This window comes from Rhynchophorus ferrugineus, unplaced genomic scaffold, assembly GCF_030347505.1.
Source record: "Rhynchophorus ferrugineus isolate W39M unplaced genomic scaffold, kcgeb_rfMv2 rfM1, whole genome shotgun sequence".
Classification (NCBI taxonomy): domain Eukaryota; kingdom Metazoa; phylum Arthropoda; class Insecta; order Coleoptera; family Curculionidae; genus Rhynchophorus; species Rhynchophorus ferrugineus.
In genome coordinates, this window is record NW_027472580.1 from 80084775 (window position 1) to 80107066 (window position 22292).

Sequence of the window (22292 nt, forward strand, 5' to 3'; positions counted from 1 at the left end):
AATGAGCACCGTAGACGGTGAACTCAGTGGACACCCAAAAGAGGTTGTTACCGACGAAAATATAAAAAAAATCCACAAAATGGGTTTTGAATGACCGTTTGAATGACGATACCGCCAAAAAAAGCGGCCGCTTTTGAAGCAAAAGAAAGTGCTGCTTCACCAAGACAATGCACCGTGTCACAAGTCAGTGAAAACGATGACAAAAATCCATCCATCCACCATATTCTGCAGATCTGGCCGCCAGCGATTATTTCCTGTTCTCAGATTTCGAAAGAATGTTCGCTGGGAAGAAATTTTCTGAATATTGAAGTTGTAAAAGTGTCCTACATAAGAAATACAGAAAACTCTCGGAAAACTCTGAAGCTGCGATATTGAAACTGATATTTTCAATCAATTCATGTGCTAGCCGCACTCCATCCTTTTGAGTCTTTTCCAATGCCTATAAACATCTAGGAACAGCCGATTCATTAACTGCCAAGCTATCTGAAAGTTTTTGAGAATTTGAGTCAGGTTTTCGTCTAATAAGTTATGCTATTCATCGTCTTCAAATCTTCTTTGTTCTTTCAAGCCGTTCTATGTCAATGTAACTGTGAATATTCCTATTTGGTAGCGCTATTGAATATTTTTCTTTAATAAGATAGAAGAGATCAGATTTAAATTTATTATATTTAAAATAATAAGTAGATTTGCTAAGTCATTTTGATGATATAACAATGATTTTGATGATAAACTTTCTCATGTGTTTGGTGGACATCACTAGCTGGAATTCAAATCAAATAAGAGACGTTATAAATGGCCAATAGGCAATCGAAAATAAGTGCAAACGATAAATACTAACAATGTCAGTAGAACATAATGACATCATAACATTAAAATTACATCCAATATATGACGTTGAGAATGATTAATTATTTGTCCCAATATCCTTTTCTAGTAAATTTAACTATAGTAATTCAATAGTTTGAATTATTTATTCGGATCACCGCATTCATTGCTGCTGCTATTGTTTAGAAAAATCTATAAGACGCAGAAACATAACTCAGTTATCTGCTTACCGAGGTGATATTCACGAAATCGTCGTTCAGGTATTCCCGGAAAATTCTGCGCGATGTCGGTACGGCGACCGCATGCGGCGCCCTCTGCATTCTGGCCATCGTAACGGATCAGATAACTATGCCAATTATTCGAGATCGTGTTTTATTTCGCTGGGAGGGCATGGCCCGCTGCGAATGCTGCCACCGTGTCGTGTCCACCTTTGGCTCGATGTTCTGCGTCGATATCTGAAAATAAAAGGCGCATTTTTATTTATTAATAGAGTTACTAGTTACGTTTCGATAAATAAACTGTTTGAAGCAATGCCATATATTTGATTCATCGATTATGAGTTTTAGTTACAATCATTCGATTTAAACGTTTGATTAAAAATATATCAAGAAATACATATTTAAACTGATTTCTGAATAGTTTAGACAATGAACTCTGTGCTAAGGAATTGATTATTAGATTGTTCATTAATCACGAAATATTTTGAGCAGTAGGTCCAGTCCAGATATACCCTTGTTTGCTAAAGGAAGACTTCAACATATAATAAGAAGTTTATATATAATAATAAGAAGAATATATATATAATAAGAAGAATATATATATATATATATATATATATATATATATATATATATATATATATCCTTAACAAGATGTTAAGGAATTGACTAAATACATAATAAGGAATGAAAGAATAGAATGAAGTGCACCCGTTTCAATTATATTAGGATATTAGCGGACAATGTTATCACTACTAACTTTTTGGAATATAAACATAATTCAATTTGTGCATATTCCTCAATATGATAAAACAATCAAGGCAGATTCTTTTTTTACCTATTATTGATTAGTATTTTAATTTCTGTTGGCCCAGTTGTTCGCGGGTATTCGTCAGTGCTAATTGAAAAAATGTTTAACTTACAAAATAAACATAATTTTAATCAAACTCACGCATAGCTCAAAAAAACTATTACAAAAATGTACAAACTGTTGATCTCTAACCTGTTGATTATGTTTAAAGCTCAAATAATTATATGGATAATGATTTTCATCCAATAAAGAACAGATCTGTATATGAATTGTTTTTCAACTTATTTATTTTGGATGTGGAACAACATTAATGTAAATAATATTCAGATATTTGTTGAGATAATAAAAATAAAATGTATTTGTAGAACTATAGAGCACTGGTTAGCAATGTTGTTATATACTTGTTACATATCGGTATCGGTTGACCATTCAACTATGTCAGGCACTTGCTTAAATGCTATGCTTAAATAGAATAGAATAGAATTTAGACAAATAGCTTCAAATAAACGAGTCTTGGAATTATCCAGAAAATATTTAGTTAGTAGATGTTAAAGGACTAAGGAGTTTCATCTTCCTGTCAATATATTTTAACATTCTTGATCGTGGTAGCATGTGAATCTGTATTAAATTGCGAGGAAATATAATATTAAACTATTTTATTTATATTTTACAATATCTTTAATAATTTAAATCAGTAGTATTATCTTTGAGGATTCTTCCGCCTACTGAGCGTTATCAGACTGCGCTTAGCTCGCCGGACCGTAGAACGGAGAAAAAAAAGCAGTCGAAGAACCAGGGAAAAAGCAGGCGGCAGTTCCGAACCGTGGTTAATTTAACGGCAGTCCCCGATCGCATATCGAGCTAATTAGGACTGCCGAAGCATTGTTTCCCAGCGCCTTCAGGGGGGTATCTACTCATCTGACCTCTTTCGGACGAACTCTTTTTACGCTGGCTGCAGTAGCGTTATTGGTACACACTTCCGAAATACGACAATGCGTTTGGTATTTACTGAAATTCAGAGTATTTTAGTATTGGACAGGTTTTCGTTTTAGTTTTCGGTTGATTATCGGAACATAGATTCATTGGACATCACACCGGATAATGTAAATAATATCTTGGCTGAAGTTTCAGTTTCTGAAAGCTCATTGGACAACATAACCTTCAATTGTAATTTCGAAATTAATTAAAAACAAAAGGTTAAGCCAAATACACTGACACTCTTTCCAAGTATTTGAATACAGACATTTTGAATTACACTCGTTATGTATTAATTATTGAGCATCGATTATGATATGTACCACTATGTTTTGAAATCTTTAATGATGCCTATATTAGATTTGTTTAGATGAAGTCTATATTATATATTGTAGAATATTTTCAGTTTGTTCCAACTCTTTTGACAATAATGATTCCAGGGGTAGAAATGGGAAAGGAAGTCTTTAGTTTTATTGTCTTTGTCTCTAGAGAACTTAGGCTGGAAGGATTTAAATACATTTCTTAAATGACCAGCTTTGACTTAAATGAACAGCTTTCCAGTCAAATTAGTGTCGTTATTTTTAACGGGAGGGTTATGTCATTGTTGGCTTCTAAGCTTTCTTGTTACTTTCCATTAATTTTCTATTCAATTTTCCATTAAAATAATTGTTGTTTTAGTTCAATGGTTTTAGCGATGATTAGTTGACATCTGTAAGCAGATGTGTAAGCTAGAAAGCGCGATAATAAACCATAATGTGTATAGATATCGACTACAATTAATGCATTTGAACGGAGCACTGCACGAGAAGTAGCCGGTATACGAGCAAAGTTATTCGTAACTTTTAGCAAGGTAAACAATTAACAAGGTCATTTTTAGCATGATAACGCTCAACATGTTGAAAAAACAGAAAACATACTTAGAATCATTCAAATGGGAACTAAAGAGTAAATTCGTCGCTACCCCACCCGCCGTATTCTCCAGATTGTGCTCCTTCTGATTCTTATTTGTTCCGACATATGAGTCATGACCTGTCTCAGCAGCGCTTCACTTCTTATAAATATACAAAAACATGAGTCGAATCGTAGATACCCTCAAATGATACAATGGAATCCGTAAATTGTCTGAAAGATGGGAAGAAGTAGCGGCTATCGATGTACAATTCCGATATTTAACAATAAGGCTTTAAATTTAAAAAATCTTTTAAAAATAATGCAACGAAATAATTAATTGTTGATATTTATTCAAATTTTAAAGAGCATCTTCTGATGTTCTGATGCCCGCTAGAACTGCTCTACTTAGAAATATATTTATGTATTTATTACAGGCTATTACATCTATGGGTCAGACTAGGAATTTCTCAACCGACAAGTTATGTTAACACAGATTTATGTTAATAATTAGATTTAAAATCGTGATTGTTCGAAAACGCCAACTAGTATCGATGTAAATTCAAGTTAGTTTGAAATATTGATAGTCATTTGTCTTATACGCGAATACGGTTCATGTTCTTATTAAAATAATTGGAATGCGAAATTTTCTTATACAATTCGTTGATCAAGGCCTATTTTTCATCTCACCTTCATGACAAGACAGTAATCTAGTGTACGGTGTGTATTATTCGTTGTGTATTACGTCGATATCAAGATGTATAATATAAAATCAATTGTTATTAAATATAGTGTGAAGTATAATGTGAATATGATATACTTATTTATCTATTATAGTTTATACATTGTTATAAATGTTAGAGATATATGTATTTCATTTAGTTTAAAATTGGAGCTCTATCCATTTCATTATAAACTATTATTATAATTGTGATATTCAAGAAATTTTATTTCCTGATGATGCGTTAACAACGAAATAGTTACTAATGAGTCGACCAAGTCAGAGCAGAAATATCAAGACCGAAGGGGAAATATTGTTTCCAACGACATCATACCACACTTATGTAGATATGACAACCTGAGCTATATTGCCATTGTGGAGAAGGTTGTTTCAATATTGAAAACAAATATTGCAGCAAGTGTAAAAACTATCGAGGAATACATCTCCTATCAATTATCCGAACATTATTTGCAAAAATCGTATCAAATGAGACTTCAAAAAGCCCGCGAAGAAAAAATCACGATTTAGAATGAATGGGACTGTAAAGGCTTTTAAAATTCCTCTTGATGTTCCATGTATTATACAGAGCTATATGGTTTTAAAATTAGTGAAAAAATTACCAACGTGTTGGTAACTGATGAACGTATCGTAATCCTAACGATATCTATTAGAAAAACCAGTAATGACTTTCCGGTACACCTGCTACTTTGAAAAATAATTTCCTAAATATCTTTCGGATTAAACAATTGGATTTATAAAACATTTCATAAAATTAGTTTATAGCACATATAAAGGTAGATCTTCGTAGAAAGAAATAAGAATATTTGCTTTTGTAAATCGTTGTTGATAACTGACTATATTTTTTAAATTTTATTGTCACTACAGATTGACATGAAACGTTTTACCAATAGTAGTAACTGCAAACCCACCGAACCCAATCCTATGCGACGTATATTATATTTAAAATTACAAACTTAATAGATTTTCTGAAGCGGACAATCGATAAATGTAAAGATCGTAATGGCATCGATTGGCGACTGCATTAAATTGTATTCCCGGCACGGTCAAAACCTCACCATTAAATATACAAGAAGCGATACGTAGAAGGCGAAATTAAAAGCAGTCAGATATCCACGACTGATTACAAGTTGCAATGCGTCCGGAATTGAAATAGCCCATGGCCTGTAATTATCGACACATGCGGTATTTCTCGCGTTCAAACTTTGTTTACTCTGTCGGTATCGTATCGGCACTGATCTGTTCGAAGATCCATTTTCGATAACTAACGGGCAACACTTAAAGAAAAAGTTTCCGATGGCAATCAGGTGACACTCACATATTAATGATGAATTGTTATTTCTTGTTTTATAACGCATTATAATATTATTTGTAATTTTGGCATCAATATGAGGCAGTAACATTAGTTCTTGGCGTTTTTATATGTGAAAAACAGTTCATTCAAAATTATGTCTAAAAACTGTTATTTCAAATTTTCTTCATCACTAGTTATTAGCGTGATTTATTTTGTTTCGACTTTGAGGCTTGTCGAATTTTTCATCGTGGGATAACGGCCTACAAAATATCCAGAAATATAATCCTAAATTGGTGGCACCGACGTGATGTTTCGCAAAATAGTGTATCGATTCATGAATGAAGGGTTCATAAGACGTAAAAAACGATAATCCCAGATGTCGAACACGGGCGGGATGCCAGCAGCGCCAACTAGTACACGATAACGAATATCTGACAACCCCGAGACGTCAGGTCAATCCTCGTCACCAGGTAACACCGTTGCCATCCGTTTTATCTATTGTTATTTCTACATTTTGCATAACTTCAATAAAATAACGATCACATAATGTAAACACCATAGTTTCATTTCGTCCTACCTCAATTCACCGAGCCATCTAAACCATACTAACATTTTAAAAAGGAATTTATTGAGAAACATTACTTCAATGTAAGTTGATCAAATTATTTCGAAAAACTTTTCTCACATTCCTTGATGTCAATACCCGGTAAACAATGTGATGTTGGTCCAGCAACGATTCAATCATCTATAATTTTCATTAATTTTTGCATTTCTTCAGCATTTCGAAACTGTACGTCGGTTAAGCCATGTTGCGTCGATCTAAACAAGTTGTTTGTTATCAGAATCAGGGCTATGCCTGAAGTTGCAACACTATACCTTTTACAACTCTTACAATGCGCTGCCGAGAGTTGTCATGCAAGCGGCTGACTTTACGACTGATACTTGTTAGTGCTGGTCTTTTTGTGCAACAACATGTCCTTCATTTTGTCTAAATGACGTCGATAAACATCTGCAGTAACACACTATACCTTCTGATTTCACTGTATAAATAGCAATACTTAATGATGATGAATATTTAGAGTCAATGAGGATAATGATAATGAGGGCTTGCCGTAGTAGAACCAACTTTTGTTGGTAGTCACAGCACGCCATAGCAAAATATTTTTTGTCTACAAAGCCCTGAAACGTCAATGTTCAAACGGATCGAAATGGTATTTTAATCAATTTGTATGGTAGTGCTTTGTAAACACTCGCATACATATACCTGAAAACCATCGAAAATTCCTTGAGAACCATTTTGGTCGTCGACGTCGACGTCGACCAAAACTTCTTAATCGTTGAAAGTACATCAGTGCAAGTTTTTAAACGTTTTTTATGGATTTTGGCGGTAGATTTGTATAAATCAAACAACGAAAATAATGAACATCGTCTTCAGTAATATAAAATGAAAAACTATGTTCTACAGAGAAATTAGGTTATTTTACCTATGGAAATGTCAAAACCATAGAATTTAACAGTTATATACCAATACCAATAACACCAATATAGCTGATCAAAACATGCAACCGCCTAATGAATCGACATAGTGCAATCTACATTAGAAATAACCTCCTATCCCAACAAAGAGTTTCATTTGTATCCAAATGTATTTTTCCGACTAACTTCGCCATGTCTTTGAGATAACAGATACTCTCGTTAATTAGTAGTCATCAACAATGAAAAAAGGCGTTAGTTGCTCTTAAACTGAAAAAGAGCGACAGTAAGCACTGTAAGAATTATCGAGGTATAAGTCTCCTATCAGTTATCGGGAAGGTGTTTACGAAGACCATAGAAACAAGTCTACAAATAGCTCACTATGAGATAAGCCGAGAAGAGCAGATGAGATTTAGATCCAATTAAAAAGTGCAGAAAAGAACAATGTATTGGCAATTGATGGATCGCTTGCTAAATATCAACGGAATCTAGTTAGAGTATCTATACAGTAAGTATTTGGCATCAATAATGCAGGAAAAGATAGTGCAGGATCGGTTGTTTCTCTAACACGGTGCTTGTGTGGTATAGTAAATATTACAACTTCGACTAACTACAGCTTCCTTCAAAGGCTTATCTTGCCAATCCTTCTGTATGATTTCAAGACTTGAACACTATTCCTGTATGACATCTGTAAGCTTGACATCTTTCAAATGAGATGTTTAATGCAAATTTTTGTTTCTCTCCGAGATTGTATTAGAAATGAATTTACTCGTTTAAGATTTGATAAACAGTGTACAGCGGAGAAGATTTAGTTAATAATATTCGAAGTCTTGCGGAAAACTAACTACATAATTGGCATAGATGGAACACATAGGACAAATAGAGGAAATTATGAATTATGAAGTACATTTGTAAACACCTCAAAGTAATGATAAATATTAAGGCCTTTAATGGTTAATGCAATAAGTGTTTACGTAACTATATGACATTTTATTCTTTGAACCTTGCATCAATTATTTTGATTATTTATATTGTAGACCTAAGTTAAATTACCTAATTGTGTTCGATATTGTTTTAATATACATGTTAAAGTCAAATATCAATTGTTTTATTCATATATTCTCTATTTTAATATATAAACATTTATTCATTTATTATTTTATAGTAATGTTTATAACAAAAAAGTAAAGAAATATCATGTATACTTATATTTGATGCTCTGAATCTGTTACAGTTCTGAAAATAATCTTACTAATTATACTTATAATTTTTGTATAATGTTCAGTGCGCGTTGTAAATTACACTTATTGATTACTTTGTTGATTATTGAAAGTTAATAATAATTAGATTTAATTAAATGCCATTTAGAAAATGTCAGTGAGTGTGAGTTCTTGAGATAGTTTGCATATATTTTAATATTTTTTAATATACAGACATTTATTAATTATTATTATCAAACACATTTCTGATCTTATATTGAACATACTGTAAAAACAAGTCTTAGTAACCTATCATTTTTTAATTAGTTCTTTTAATCTATTACAAGAGAAATATTATTAATTAAATACGTGAAATGTGTTAAAATTAAAAACGTGTGAAATATATTATCCCATCGTGAATAGTTTAGATGTAGCCAACGTGGCACGGCGTAAGAAAAAAATTAGGAGAGGAAGAATGATAACAATAAGGCGACCACAGAAGAAAAAGAAAGGCGGAAAAATGACGGCGGTACGCATTATAAACCTACAAGGAACAATGCCATCTCGATGTTCTACAGCGCCCAACCTGCTCACCCACTTGGCCGTCGCCTCACCCACCAACCCATTGTTATTAATATTTCATAAACGTAACCGGAAAGACTTTTATCTGCGATTGATTATAGATTGTGGCCTGGCGGAGAATCAATAGCCCCGGGCGTCTAATGTTTGCCATTGTCAGCGATGCGAATCGACTGTTTCGTTCCTCGTTTCGTTTTTATGTTGCGCGTCTGAGAAAATGCTGAAAAAAGCCAGTGGTGGGACTATTTTTTTATAAACCACCTCATTTAGATTTGATTTAATTTTATGAAATTAACATTTCAATAAAACATTTTTTAAAATTATTTAACTATTACATTGTTACGAGTCGTTTCCGTCTAACCTACAATTTGACTTTATGATAACTTAAATCTAGGTCTATAACTAGGAGGACCCATCGGCCCTATCTCAGCCTCTGATAAAATAATGTTGATACATGTCACTGCTGTCTTTTTAATTATATGCACCCCACTACACAACACTACACGAGATCAAATGGTTTGAGTCTGTGTCCTGTTCTGGTGGTATCCAAAAACTGCAATATTCCCATCAGGATGGAGCCTTTACTTATGCCCCCTTGCAATTCTCTTGATTTTTTGACTGACTGTGGGTATCTGAAGGTCTCGATGTAGGTAACCAGTTCTATAGCATTTGGGTGTGCCCACAATACCTCTCAGGACTTTGTTTTGGAAAAATTGTATTTTATTTATGTTACTCTTTGCAGAATATCCCCATAATTGAACTCCGTATGTACATATAGATTTCAGTATTTGCTTATATAATAGCAATTTATCATGTAATGATAATTGTGATTTTCTTCCAATTAGCCAGTACATTTTAATATATTTCAATTCCAGTTCTTTTCTTTTCTTCTTGATATGTTCCTTCAAGCGATGTTTTGCATCAAGATTAATTCGAGATATTTAGAGTTGTTGCTATATGGAATGAAAGTATTATTTGATGTTATTGGTGCTTGTACGCTCTGTTTATAGGTGAAATGCACATGTACAGATTTACTTTCATTAATTCTTATTTTCCAAGCTTGTGTCCAATTATTTATATTGTTACTTGCCTGTTGTAATTTTCGTGAGGCTTCTTCACTATTGTCTCCGACAGCTGTAATCGCAGTATCATCAGCAACTGTAACCATCGTAATATTCTCCATTTGTGGTATATCACAAATGTAGCGTAGATAAAGCATTGGTCCCAGTACACTTCTTTCTGGTACATCTGCTTTAGCTTCTCTTATTGTACAGTAAGCTTCTTCTTGATTGGTTTTAAATGTTCTGGTTGTAATGTACGATTTTAATAGTTCGGTGTGTTGTTTTGGTAGCATTTTCTGTAGTTTATGAACAAGGCCTTCATGCCAAAACTTATCGAAGGCTTATGCTATACGAAGAAACATCTGTTATTCCGTGAACCTGGTTAATTGTAGAATGCTTGTTAATAAACCCAAACTGGTGGGTTGGTATTAGGTTTTTCTCTCTATGAATTTCAATAAAATGATAAGTAATTATTGAAACATGCCTCATTGACACAGAAAAAGTTGATTTTCTTAATCTGTTCTTGATTTTGATAAACTTTGCGGGTGGTCACTGAAAGCGGAGTACATCACCACATAGCCACATTTAAATCTATTTTAGAGCATGCACTTTATCTCAATTTAATTTTACAGGATCAATTCAGAGACATACATTTGGCGAAATTTACGAGATTTTCCAAGATCTACAAGAACGATTTACAATCAGATAATGATTCAATAGCTACAGCTTGAAGGGAATTATGTTGAATTTAATAAAAAAATAATTTTGCTAAAAAATGTCTTTAACTATGGTAGGCCGGTGACTTATCAATTGAGCTGTTAGCGCGGACTTACAGATAATTGTGTGGTGTGCTCTGGCAGCCGAGTCGTTGAGAAATTTGATGAAATTTTTAAATATATTAAGGTAGATAGATAAACGGTCATCGATCCAAAAAGGTACATGTATCAAGGGTTATTCACTTTCGAAGAAAAAAAGCCAAACTATAACTTATTTTGTAATACATTCATAATTAACATTGTAAAATAATTAATTCTTAAAGTATTGAATACAAATTATTTGTAAATATCCAGTTCTAAAAACATCTAAGATTACAGCTTTTCCAATTATATTTGGTAGTGAATTAATCGTTGGATATAGACTTTTTAGTGCCTATATAGAAAAAAAGTTTTATATTTGTACTACAAATCAAATTATCTAACCACCTGCACGAATGTTGTTTTTTGTCAATATTAACATATACTGAGTCATTGACAAAAACCATATTATGTAACTAATATATTCTGTTTAATTATTAAAAATACAGATATGCATTAATGCATATTAATGGTAATACGTATAGACGAAAAAAAAACGAGAAAAAAATAAAACAAAACAACTTTTAACTCATTAACAGTAACGGAATTATGTTGTCAAAAAAATATGTTCCATCGCTAGCGAACGCTTTCAATCTATTTCGACAGCGTTAAAACACAGAAAAAAAAAACACGCATACAAACACACACAGGCCTTCCTCATATAAATTAATTGTGATGCCGGTTATCTAATTACGTTACGGCTATCGATGCTCTTTTGTTTCTTCATTTTAGTTTGCATCTCATCAGGTATTTGGCGCAATTCGAAGAAACAAACAAGATCCGATCGATTTAGCGTACGGGTAATTAAAGTAGGAATTTTAATCAAATCAATTTACATGAGGAGATGATTAAAGGATTATAGCGTTGCTTTTTTTGTTTGTCAGTGTCTTGCTATTTGACGTCAATTAACGGTTTTTGATTCAAAGGGACATCCTATGTTTTTGAACACTTTAAAATGATCGTGAACTGTTTTAGTTGTATATTCATTTTACTATTCGTCATTTATCTGTCGGGGGACTTATTCTTTTATAAATATTGGAATATTCTTCGCCAAATCTCTCCTCAGTTAGCTTCGGACAATATTAGTATTATATCGTTTTCAATATGGTATCGAAAAGAAATACGTAGAATGCCTTAATCAATTACATACAATAAGAGTATTCTGACTGTTACTGTATCTAAGTTCCTGACCCATACAGGATTGGAAAGATAAGCGTTTTCTCTCTTCTATATACAGCATCTTACAGTAAAAATTAACTGAGATAAGTAAACATTTACAGAAATAGGTTTTTATTAAATTAAAATAAAATATATTCAGCAAAAGAACACACAAAAATAAAGACAATAAAAACATAGAATATGTAAAAATTATACAGTATTTTAAAAATATATAAGATTTTATATACGAAATTAAATGTCAAAGAAAATATGTATTTATGTAACCATAAATATAATACAGGGTTATTTTCTTAAAACCAAAACCTAAGTTATTCATAACAATATTCTGTTCGTCGCTAAGCGCTGAAAGTAATGCGGCAAACACTAGAACTTAGCAAAGTACATGCGTACTACGACTATGAACCAATTTTCGCCAAATCCAGTTCTGCTCATGATCGTATTCAATTTTCTGTGCAAATTAGGCCCGACTGCTCAGGTGTTTACCGACTATTCGGAGAGAAGAAGCGTCTGTTTACCAAATATTAAATCGTCCTGGTGAATTTATAATAAAACAACTCAAAATAGACAAAGTCAGTTTCGTATGATAATAACAATTTCAACTATATTTTTCGTATTTTTCTCTTGTTCGTTTTTATTATATTGGCATCGTGCTTCCATCGGCGAGTCCCGCGTGACGAGCGTGAACCTCGACTGGTCAGGGTCACGCATGGTTACCCACGAAGACGCATCCTCTCTGCTCTTATTTTATTTTTTCTCTGTTCTTTATTTTAGCAATTTTGAAAAAAACGATCGAAAACTCACGAGTCTACCATTATAGTTGTGATTAACAATTTGGTACTTGTCGTGTAGGGCATGTACAGACTGTACGACGCGAGTTATGTAGAAGCCATTAAAAGGCAAATATATTTTTACACTGTACTTAAACTACAATACGTTATAATTCCATGATTAACAAATATATTGATATATTGAATTTAATTTAATTTAAATAAATAATAAATCAAAATGTTTATTATTGTTTTTCTCCGTATACAAATTCAATATCAATCAATGTGTATGTTATCATTATTATCGATGATTTAGCCTACTAAGGTTTTCTCACTCCATATAAAGGTGACCATTGACTTTTGAGATATTTATAATAGTATGTATTAAATGTATTGTATTCATAGAGTAATAAAGCGAAAACTCAATGGGGTCTCTGGAGAAAAGTTTTGCTATGCCCAACATTCAGATTGGGTTATTAGTTATTCAAGTAATTTCATAATCGTCAATTTAAATTTCCATTATATGCACCTATAAGAGAAACATTTTGCTCTGAAGAAATTTGGTTGGTGCTTTAATAAAGTTTGGCACGTGACCGCTCTGGCGTCACGTGTAATTGATCAATAAAGTTTAAATAAAAAACAATTTAATTTCTGAAATAAATGTATTAAATAAAATTCAACAAATGAAGTAAATATAATCTGTAAAAATAAATAAATAAATATAAACATAAACAAAGAACTTTAGTCCACTATGTAACAAATCCAAATTACCTCTTCTGCCTTTTCCCTTTTTTATATTTGTTTAGCGCCATCAATCTAACACGATCTATGTTATTAGAGTTCTGTCTTTTTATTTTCTTACACTGAAAGTAAACTATGAGTCATTCCTTATTTAAATTCTGTTTACTTGTTTTTTCCAAAAGTATATACCTTATTATTTTAAATATTCTATCTAGAAGATGATTAATAATAAAATAAAATAAAAGAGATAGCTCAAAGATCTACTGACAGAATAATAAAACAATTTTGTTGGATTCTGGGGCACGATATACTGCCTTGTCGTGTTTGTTTGTAGAGGAACATCTGGAATCGAAAGTATTTTGGTATTGAATCTACTGATTATGAGCACTTTAGATGATTTATCAAACATACTAGCTGAAGAATATAAATCTTCCTGAATCCAGGAGCCCTAATAGATCCAAAAAAGTATCAAACTATCTTGGTTAAGTAGTTTTAAGCTAGTATATTTATTCGGATAATTACACAACTTTATTTCTTTAATGAGTGGGTTCAAGGTAACTATTCAATTTCTAATTGATGACACTTTAGCAAATGTGTTCTTACTTGGACAATAAGCACTATTTAAATCCTGAATTGCTTTGCACCAAAATTCCTAGTTTACTGACCTTCGGTTAATCTTCTCTTAAAAGGTTTGTATTCAGTAGCTAGTATTTCAGTGGTTGTTGCACTATCAAATAATTGATTCAAATATAAAAGTATATCGCCGTTTGCATAGCTTCTTTCTGAAGGGAAATTTATGAAAGTAAAAAATAAATACTTGATATTTTATATCATTATTAATATGAATAAACGAATTCCCTTACGAATAAACTTCATCACAAATGTCTTTGATATTTAATCCACTCAGTTTGGGATTTTTCACATAATCAACCATTTTTGAAAGACAGCCAATTACTTATTCGAAGTGAAACCATTCTGCGTTTCTTCACTATCTGTGCATACCCGCTTCTTCTTAGAGCATGAATTCATTTTATTTATACCGACGTTATTACGACGGTTTAATCGTGTAATTGTGCATGACGTCAGTATATGTTTCTATAAAATTCGAATGCCAACTAGACACAAGAAAATGGGCTTCTAACTGAACTCGCCGAACATTCACTGTTATTCACAACTGGCCATATATTCTCAAAATACAAAGAAAAATATTAATTAAATCCAAGCCTTCAACAAGTATCTGTCAAATCCCATCATGCTTAGATTACAAAAGGCTAATATTAAATATCTGGTTTCTTGTATATCCAATGGTTCGATGGCCTATACTTCACCAGATTAAGGGTATTTATTTGATATTCTATTGAACAATGTAATTGTATTAAGTTTTTCTAGCTTAGTATGTGTGTTATAGTAAACCGAAATTTCTAACATATTTCAGTTTTTTTGTTTTAACGTCTTCTCATTTTTTGTGTATATGAGTCTGTAATAATTTTATTCAACTATGTAAAATAAATATTTTGGTAGCCCTGTTAAATAGATATTCATGTGTATAAGTACTTATTTTCAATAATACTATTCTACTATTAGGATTTCATTAATTACTAATTGTTTTAATTTTTCTTATAATGACATTTTGAATTTTTATGAACGAATTTTCTTCATTCTGCTACATTTAGCCACTTCTACTATATTTAATATTGTCTATAGGTTCTCGATTAACATTATTCTGTCGTTACAAGCTATTCTGTATTTAACTTCTTCCTTAACTAAAATCTTTTTGATTCCTTAACCAAAATTTACATAAAATTGAAATAAATGGATTGTTAACCTCAAATTTAAGTAAAGTAAGCAATTACTGTTAATAGTTTTTTTTTATTAAATGTAAAGTATGAAGCTAATACCTTCTTTCAATATTGCTTTGTTGAAATGTTCACGTAATACATCGAGATACTATACATCAAATAATCGACTTATGTTCTTTTCTTATTTAGATCAATAAGGATATCTGTTTATATTTTTATTTATAAAAATGGCATGAACTTTCAAGTTTTCTATGATATTTTTGCAGTTAAATATATCACTAAAACATACTTCAAACTTGCATAATAATATGAGAGTTGTACTATGAATCTTCTTCTGTTATATACAATGTAATATCGAACGTAAACTATAACTTATCGTACTTTTTGTACTGTACCATTAGCTACAAAAACTATCATCTCGTCTGTACGGCTATGGAGAAAGCGACAAGAAAAAACACCAACGACCAAGACAGGCGAAGCCCTTTGTGCCAGTACATTTTGCTCTAGTGGGGTAATTAGCGAGAACGGGTCGGGACGGCCTGCACAAAGCCTCGCCGCTGATTGATTAATGTTCTCCTCCGTTCCTCCTTAATTATCTGTTATTTGGAAGGTTTTGTGCTAAAAGCTTCCTTGTTTGAAGAAATAGAAAAATATGAACGCTACGACAGTTTTAATAAAGCAGGAACAGTCAGTTTGAAATTCTTGACATATGGTGGAAAAAAATTAATCTATAAAAAAACTATATTTTATTTATTGTTCTCAGTATTTTGGAATTATATTTGTAAGTGTAAAGATTTTAAAATACAAGAGAAATAAAATAATTTGTAATATTAATGTCAATACTTTCAAATATAAAATATATTCATTATTTCTGATAGAGAATATTTATATAAAATGTAGTATATTTAAACACTTACTGAAAATACATACATACATACTGATGTATAAATCCATAGTAATATACTTGCCTTGCTTGTATACTAATATAAGTAGAACAGAACAGTAGTAAAAATTTAATTTGTATATTAAAATTTTACTAAGCATATCTAATGTAAGACGTCATTAATAAAAGAAAATAAACATGCCACTAAACAAACACAAATACCTCTAGTGTGAATCTTATCTTTGTTGTAGCGACATTCGAATTATTTCAAATTAATATTCTAATTTGTGTGGCTATTATTTCCGTGGTCGAACAGCATCAATGCCTTAGCGAGTCGATGGGATGTACTTTCTTTAGCTTGGCGATCTTAGGTTCACGTTATGTATGAATCAAATATAGGGTTTTTGTCAATAAGGGTGCGTCAGTGTTGAAATGAAACAAAACAAGCTGCGTCAGTCCATGCCATTGATGTTTCGAATATAACATCGTTTAAAGATACACGGTTATTTCCCATAGTAGCATAGATTCGAATATTTCAATTTTCAGTGATTCACCACATATACTCGGATAAATTTAAGCGATAGCCTGCGTTTTGTCAAGCTTAAGGGCATTAATTTATTGTGACCTATTGGTCCCATAAGAAAAAGCTTAGAAGATTCTAATGCCAGGTTTTTGAGTGGTCAATTTAAATCAGCTGTGCAGGTCAAGCATACCTTGAAGTTGATCATATAGATTTTCCATCGTGATATTTACTATATGGTTCTGCATTCAGTTATATTATCTAATTGTTACTTAACGGTACCAGGAACCTATTTTAATTCGTTTGTGTGCGAAGGTATCTATAGTCTATTCAAAACAGCGCTAAACTCACGTCATTAATATGTGCCTGTCGCAAATTATAAATTCATTTTACAGTCATACAATATTTCCGTTCTCTTTTTGTTCTACTTAAAAAGAGATAAAGTGCTGTTTAACAAGTTCGCGTCAAGCAAACGTCTAAAAATTAAAAAAAAAAAATTATAGTAACTACAGCTTATAAATCATAAAATACAGACTTTTTCCTATTTAATTGCATATTGCGTTTTATATTGAAAGTATAAAGAAGTAGTTTTAGCGTGTTGCAGTTGCACTGAATATTAGTACAGGCAGTCACTGAAATATCTCAAAAAATAAAAAATATAATTCACAGAAAAGAGACTAACCTTATACTAAGGGCGTGAGGAATCAAGATCAGCTTGATGTTAACTCATCCCAGATCAAATATATGACATGTATAAAAACAGTGACTAGTTTTTTGAACATAAACTTAACTTAATAGAATTGTATCAGAGGAAACTCTTAATCTGAAAAGTACCCATAAAAATTTTAGAGCTCTTTGAGTATCCTTTCATAGACTGTTAGGTAATACAGATTTAAATGGCGTAAAGAAAACCTACTACAAAGGGGTCGAATGGAAATTCCAGGCATTGCTTTTAAAATAATAAAATCAAGGAAGACTTATTAGTTCAAGATATGTATTTAGATGTAACATGAATATTACAGAAGAAGACTAATATAACCAATGGCTACTCATGGCAAGATGATGATATCAAAATAATTTTACAAAGAAACTCTGTATCGAAAGAAATGAGAACTAAGCGTAAATGTTATGCTCTCTAATGAATGTAAAATATATTACTTGAATATACAATTGTTATTAGGTGGATTAGGCCTCCAGAGGACACCATTACATAAAAAAACGCGCCTGAAACTCTCGCTCATAGGTGGAATGGAAAAAAATCAATGTAAATATGATATAAAAACACAATCCTAAAATACAAATTGTTATAACTGTATAATTAATTGTAGTATTAACTTGTTTGACAATAAATGCATTAGATGTATGCATTAATGCTAAAATAAATTATAATTTATAACAGTATTCTTTTATTTAATATTATAACTTTCATTTTTAACAGTTTAATTCTTTTATTTATATTAGAATTTTGAGAGAACTAAAACTCAGAGTTGATGCGGCAACATTGCGACATTTTGACGTCATCAACTCATGTCATAGTTCACTACTATTTAGAATAGACTATATAAACTATGTTTTAATATCCGTCTATAGTAAATAAATCAGCTTGGCGCGCCCTCAAATGGTTTAGACGAATAAGACTTGGCTTCAATTTTATACATGCGAGATCGCATTCCAAGGCAATCTATGTTGTGACAAGAAGTATTACGTCATCAAAATCTATAACATGGACACGTCACACTGTTACCGCATCTTGAGTTTTGGTTTATTTTATAAAATAGTTTTATAAAATATAATTTATTTTAAAATTATAGTATACCTAATGCTATAATAGTTTGTAGGTTAGAGTTGTCTGCCGTGTACGTTACATTTCTTCATAAAATTAAATTTAATAACTCTATTCTTTCTAATGCATTAACTCTCTTCTCGCCAATTCTAACACTAAGTATCTATACGCACAAATCTTCAATCACAATCTACAATTTGATTTTCATCAGTTATCCTATATTAATTATATACTTATCTTTGCTGTTTCTTCTCTGTATTGGCAATTGTGGGCCATAAGCACACAACAAAAATGTTTCATTCACTCACTATTAGTTTCACTAAAATAGTTACTGTTCAAGTCAATTACCAATTGTTCATTTCTAATCTGTAAAACACTTATTCACAATTGCACCATTTGTCAATTCCTTCTTTAATATATCTGAATGAGTTTATCTAAACCGAAGGTATTACTGTAGACAATGCTTCTGTCTCCAGCGTATTTTTTTAAGACTTTTTCTATAAATTCTATATGTATTTAACGATTGAGAAAACACTAACTCAGCTCGAGGAATAAAGTCATGCCGGTTTCCACATGACTAGCAATCCTAACAAGACATTATTGTATCTTTTACCATCATCTTTTGTTGTTTTTACAATCTTAACAGCGTTTTGCTGAGAGTAGCCCAATATTCAATTTTGAAATATCTATGGCTCGTCTATATACTCAAAGAGCTACATAACTCTAATCCTTGCTATATATATTTTAAAGACTAATAATTTCATCTAAACTAATGGTGTTAAATTATTTTTGTGACAAAAAAACACGGTTTTTATACATTTCATAAACTTGATCTACAATAGCGCTAACATCAAGGTGATCTTGATCCCTTATCCGCTTTGTTTTGTGCCGCTTTTTGTATTCATCGGCTCTTAATGCTTTTATTAATATTCAGTACAACTGAAACATGCTACCAAATATTTCCAATAAAACTATAATAACTAAAAACTAATAGTATCAATACTTACCCCTCTAACGCTTTTACTGCTAACAGGGACTATTAATGGCATTGTCATTTTCAGACTAATCTCAAATATTAAACAGCTAAAAATGTGGTCAAAACAAGTGGTAAAACAACGTTTACCGGTTTATAATCTCCAACTGTTATAATTAAAGTTTTGAATAATTTTGCAGATATATAACAACGGTGTAGAACAGTACCAACACAAATTGAATTTTATAGATTGATTCTGTTACATGTTCCCACGCATTAGGAGGCAATATGTCTTCTTCTAACAAGAATAATGCCAATTAGTACAATGAGAAGGAAAAATCCGCTCTAAGTTCAAAAAATATTTTACGCTTTTACAAACTGGATTTTGGGAATATATTCGACTTCATCCATGACGTGCATTGACTGTTGGAAAAACTGTAGTTGGTGATTAGAGCAAAACAGAAAAAGTTTTATCGTTTTTAAGGGTCAACAAATCCGATCTGGTACCTACGAAGCGGAATATTGCCTCCTGTATCGCCAGACTGGTTTATCTGCAGCCGTCACCAATTCGCCGCTTCCCCCGAAGACGCATAATTCCGTCCGAAAGCCGGCGGCGACTTCCGGCGTGCCCTTTCATCCGGCCGGAATCAATTTCGGCCGACGAACGGAGCGGGGAACGGGGCGAGACGCAGAGGGCGGCCGCGGGAGGGGATTAGGCGTATGGTGCATCCCTTGGAGGATGAGGGGGGCTCGGGTGCAGCGGACGGTACGGAGAGGCCCTCCAAGAGTGTTCCTCGTCCTCGTCCCCTGTCCGCCCGTTGCTCGGGCTCATCGAAAATCGATCCGCAGACGGGTGCAGTCGGACGGGGGGAAGTTTCGGGGGTGGCGGTGGGCTGCAGCGTGGGTACATGAAGGGGTGTGTGAGGGGGTAGGTGGCGGCAGTGAGACGAGTTAAGGAGGTGTTAGAGAAGGTTTTTTGGAAATGAGCAGCGTCGTGACACAGTTTCTGGCGATAGTCAACGTTATAAAGCCATATATAATGGTTATGATTTGATATGAAACAAGAATAAAATAATATTTATTTCAAATTTATCGAAAATATTATTTTTAGATTGGTGTTATAAAATATTGTTTTTAAGATAAAATATACAATAGACATTCTTCAGTGTTAACTAGTACATAATATAAGCTTAAATAATTTGAGAACTTCGGTTAATTTAATCAAATTACATCAAATGTTACGTAATTTATAACGTACATAACGTACTGTATGCATAATTCTAATTTACAACTTAAGAGCTTGTTTGTGAGCAAAATTAATTTGTGTTAAAAATACACCAACTATTGGTTTAGGGAATGATTCAAATTTTAGGAATATTTTTTATGTTTTCGAATACCGAATGGAGTATAGTAGAGTGCTATTTATTTTGGTTATGCATCCTTTTACTGTTGAATGTACCCCAACTGTGGGAAGAAAGTAAAAAGACGAACATAATTTTATATTCTAATTATGAGCAACGAAAATATTGAATATCTGTGTTTGTATTGCTTTTAGTTTCTAAAACACGATTTCTCACAATTTCAATCTCTTAAACAAATCTTTTAAATAGATCTGGAAATTTTCTTGTGTGTCATCACTTTTATATCTTAATGTAGAAGTAGGATATTTAAATATAGAGAGATTGAATGAGTGCACATTAAGATATTTCTATCCCCAATATAACAGGTTAATTGAAAAGTCCCCGGCCCATCATAGTAAAACATATGTTCTTAGCATAATTAATTTTTTTTATTCAACATAATTCCCTTCAAGGGTGATATACTGATTATAGCGACCCTCCAACTTTTCAATGTCATTTTTGTAGTACGATATGTGCTTTGCTTCAAAATAGGCCTCAGTTTCGGCGATCACCTCTTCATTCGACAAAAATTTCTTCCCAGTGAGTATTCTTTTGAGATCTGAGAACAGGTAATAGTCGCTGGGGGCCAGATCTGGAGAATATGGTGGATGAGGAAACAATTCGAAGTTCAATTCATAAATTTTTGCCATCGTTTTCACTGACTTGTGACACGGTGCATTGTCTTGGTGAAGCAGCACTTTCTTTTTCTTCAAATACGGCCGTTTTTCAGTAATTTGGTCCTTCAAACGGTCCAATAACGCTATATAATAGTCGCTGTTGATGGTCGTTTCTTTTTCAAGGTACTCAATGAAAATTATTCCATGCGCATCCCAAAATACAGACGCCATAAACTTGCCAGCCGAATGTTGCATTTTCCCACGCTTTGAAGCGAATACACCGTGTGCAATCCACTCGAATGACTGTCGATTGGGCTTCGTAGTGAAATGATGGAGCCATGTTTCATCCATTGTCACATATCGATGCAAAAAACTCGGGTTTATTCCTTTTGTTCATCTTCAAACACTGCTCCGAATCATCAAATTGTCATTGTTTTCGGTCAAAAGTGAGCTCGTGTGGTACCCACTTTGCACAGACCTTTCTCATACCCAAATATTCGTGAATGATATGATGTACACGTTCAGTTGGTACCTTTAGAGTGTCTGCTATTTCATTCAATTGCAATTTACTCATGGTCATGGTACTCAATTAGGTGGTCATTCAAAATCATTTAACAACCTCTTTTGGGCGTCCACTGCGTTCACCGTCTTCGGTGCTCATTTTACCACGTCTAAACTTAGCATCCCAATCCTTAAAACATATGGATTTAATTA

The 22292-nt window shown here is 32.5% G+C and overlaps 1 long non-coding RNA gene across 1 annotated transcript in view; it reads right to left on the reverse strand.

The window, feature by feature from the left end:
• Positions 1-1061: 1061 nt before the first annotated feature.
• The window catches only part of LOC143190964 (uncharacterized), a 257772-nt gene continuing 236541 nt past the window's right edge, over positions 1062-22292 (reverse strand). Inside the window, exon 3 of the long non-coding RNA XR_013004362.1 lies at positions 1062-1280. This is a non-coding gene — a long non-coding RNA (uncharacterized LOC143190964). The remainder of the gene's footprint in view (positions 1281-22292) is intronic.